General features: G+C 36.3%; 1 pseudogene; it reads left to right on the top strand.

The window, feature by feature from the left end:
• Positions 1-117, top strand: LOC120595151 (uncharacterized; annotated as a pseudogene).
• Positions 118-3,515: the final 3,398 nt, after the last annotated feature.

The raw sequence follows: 3,515 nt of genomic DNA, 5'->3' as shown, positions 1-3,515 counted from the left end.
GTCTATGGCCATGCTACCCTGAACAACCCTGATCCCATCTGATTTCAAGCTAAGCAGGTTCAGGCCTGGTTAGTACTTGGATGGGAGACCACCTAGGAACACCAGGTGCTGTAGGCATAAAAAAAATTAAAAAATAAGGGACTGTAAGCTGATAAGGTCCTTGCAATCGGTGAGGTCAACCAAGAGTTGCCTCGCCTAAAGGAGAGAGAGAGAGAGAGAAGGAGGGAAGGAGGGAAGAGAGGAAGGAAGGAGGGAAGGAAGGAAGGAAGGAATAAAGGAAGAAAGGAGGGAGGGAGGGAGAGAAGGAAGGAAGGAAGTGTAAAAAAGGAAATGTTGCTATGAACATTCCTTTATGTGATTTCTAGTGCACATACACAAGAGCAGATGTATACCTTGAATAGAATTGCTGTGTCATACAATAAAGCATATCATCAACTTAAATAGATAAGGCCAAATTGTTTTCCAGAGTAATGGTACCAACTAACACTCCCACCTGTATATTAAAATGTCCAGTACTCTAGATCCTTACCAACTTATGGGATTGTCAGACTCAAATTTTTGCCAAGCTGAGTGTAAAATGGTATCTCGTTTCATTTTGCACATATTGGGTTACTAATAAGTTGAACATTTTTTATTATGGGAATTCTTATTGCTGGAAATCCCTCTTCTTATCTTTTATCTTTTTAAAATTGTATTGTTTTTAATTATTAATTTTCAGGAGTTCTTTACACTTAAACCTTCTATCAGTTAGCACTTATTTAATTATTAAAAAGAAACTCTAGAGTAGAAAAATCTTTTGAAGCTATTTCCAGAAGTATGAAAACCATGTGAAACCTTATTCTATTTGAAGAAAATAAAGTTACATACATATATTGTGTGTTTTTATTGTGTACTGATTTTCAGCTTCTCAGCGTAACAGGCCAAGAGAAGATGAACTTTGGAAACCTCCCTGTGCTATATAGGTTCTTTCTTTGAAGCTATTATAAGGTTCATCATTTCCAGTCATTGGGTAGGAAATTAATGTCATGATTTTGTTAGGTAGCTAGTCAGACATGAATGACAGGGGAACAAAGGAATGGAGGCCCATCCCAGAAACCACCTTAGATCACCCCATTGGTAGTTAAAGAATCCCTCCTGCATTCCTGGAGACAAAAGATGGGAGGGCCATAACCTAAAGCTGGTTTAATCCAGCCACAGACCCTTACATAGAAGGTACAACCCTAACCTGCCTACAACTTCAGCCTCATTATACCATCATTATATAATACCACGTTTATGCCGGGAGGTTCATGAATCTAGACTGAATTCTGGGTAAGCACATGCGCACTAGACAAAGTGTAATATAGCAGCCTAGTGTCAGTCAAAATGACCTCACTGCCAATCACCTGGGAACAGCTTTGTAACCACCTATCGTAGCCCCAGTATAATACAGACCTTCCCACTTCTGTGTTGTTACAGCCCTCTTCACTGAGAACCCATCCCTCCATTGGAGCATACTCTATCTTATCTTTTCACCTCCCAAATTCCAAGGGCTGCAGCCTTCTTTAGAGTAGCCCATCTCTTTCTAAAATATCCTTCAATAAATCTTTTTCTAAATCTCACTGACCTGTAATTCTTTGCTGCGTCAGCGTCAGCGGAGAACAGGAAAAATGCTCATCGCACTTCTGCGTTTTATCCCTCCCCTGCCCCATGCCAGGGGCAACACGAGACTTCAGATTGCCTCCAAAACAGTAACAATTTGGTTTTCTGCTACAGGATCTTACCAGAAGGAAATCTTTATATAGACTGCATGTTTATATAGGCACATTTCCTTAGTATGTCAACATAATAGGCTTACTATAATGTTATATGTAGAATATTAAAAAAAAACCATTTATTTAAGTCATAAGAAATTATGTTGATCGTGTATGCATAATGATCTTTATGAATGAAAGAGATCAGCATCATGTAAATATAACCCAGTGTGTTGTGGCAGTCGCATGTTTTCCTGTGTGTAAACTGGTAGGTATAAAAACAAGAAATTGCAATGCAGTCCTATCTTCTGAGGCTCCTGCTAAACAGAGGACAGCATTTTTAATAGACTAAGGACCCTCGCATTTGGAAGCATATTAACTAAAAACTTGATACTGCTTATAATATAAGGCACAAAGATTTAGACCTTTTTATAAAAAGAGTATGCTCCATACTCTTAAAATATACATCATTTTTGGTTCCATAATAAAATTAACTATAACGAACTTTCCACTGAAAAAGTTCCAGTGCAACTATCTATCATTTTAATGTCATAGAAATGTAAGCTCTATAGTATAGAACAGTTCTGTCCAGTATGATACCAACAAGCCACATAGAACGATTGAGCACTTAAAATGTACTTAGTTGAATTTGTGATGTGCCGTGAGTATAGAATATATTCCAGATTTTGAAGAGTTAGTATGAAAAAAGAATAAAATATGTCACTAATAATTTTTATACCGATTACATTTTTAAATGATAATATTCAGGATATATTGAGTAGGTTAAATTAAATATTAAAACTAACATCACTTTTTAAAAAATATGGCCACTAGAAATTTTCAAATTACATATACATCTTACATTATAGTTCTTTTAGACAGTACTGTTTTATACCAACCTCTCTCCTGAATTTACAATGGAGACATAAATACCTTTAAATGTTTGGGGAGTTCTGGCAAAATACCTCATTCTTTCATTTGTAATATGAAAGGAGATGTGAACAAACCTCTTCTGGAATATAATTTTCTAATATTACTGCCAAGATAAATGCTTCTCTCATCTTGCTTTTTTGTTCTTCCAGATTGAAGGTTTTTTTTTTTTTTTTTTTTTTTTTTTTAGGCGGGTGGGGGCATCTTTTTTTCCTGGAATAAAGAATAATGTGTGTATGTTGTAACATGGGACATCTCTCTATACGTCCAGCCTCTTGTTCCTTAATTGTCTTACAGAGTTAATGTCCCTGTCGAATTGGCCCACATCTGTAAACTAAGTCATGGTGGCATTTTTGTTTTTTCTTGTGTTAAAGAGGGAATTTAATGAACCACACAGATATCATCTATAATCTTCAGAATAGTGATGAATATTAATAGGATTATGTCCTAGATTCCCTAAAATGTTAATTCTCTGTATCTGTAAAACTCATTTGAGCTCATAAGAATATATAGATAATCTGCTTTCTTAAAGTTTCTTTCTGGTCTCATTGCCAAAGATGAAAACAGAATGTGAGTGTTAAGGGAAAATATCTTCCTTTCCCTGCCCAAAGTTTTTAACCATTTCCTTTCTGCCATTTTCCTAGCAAAGTAGTTCTTGGGGAAAACCTGTGTTAGTTTTGTCATTAAAGTAATTGATGGTAACAGTACTCATTCAGTGCAAAAATGAGGGGATCATTGTTTTAAGACCCTGCCCTGAAAGAGTGATCGTACTATAGCCCTTGCAAGCCAAGAGACACCAGCCATCTGTGTTTCCTGTAGCTGCTTTGCATGTTGCTCTGGGGCTCATTATTT

Source organism: Pteropus medius, unplaced genomic scaffold (genome assembly GCF_902729225.1).
Source record: "Pteropus medius unplaced genomic scaffold, Ma_sr-lr_union100, whole genome shotgun sequence".
In the NCBI taxonomy this organism is placed as follows: Eukaryota; Metazoa; Chordata; class Mammalia; order Chiroptera; family Pteropodidae; genus Pteropus; species Pteropus medius.
The sequence above is the reverse complement of the archived record's forward strand: the minus strand, read 5'-3'. Positions and strand labels throughout refer to the sequence as shown.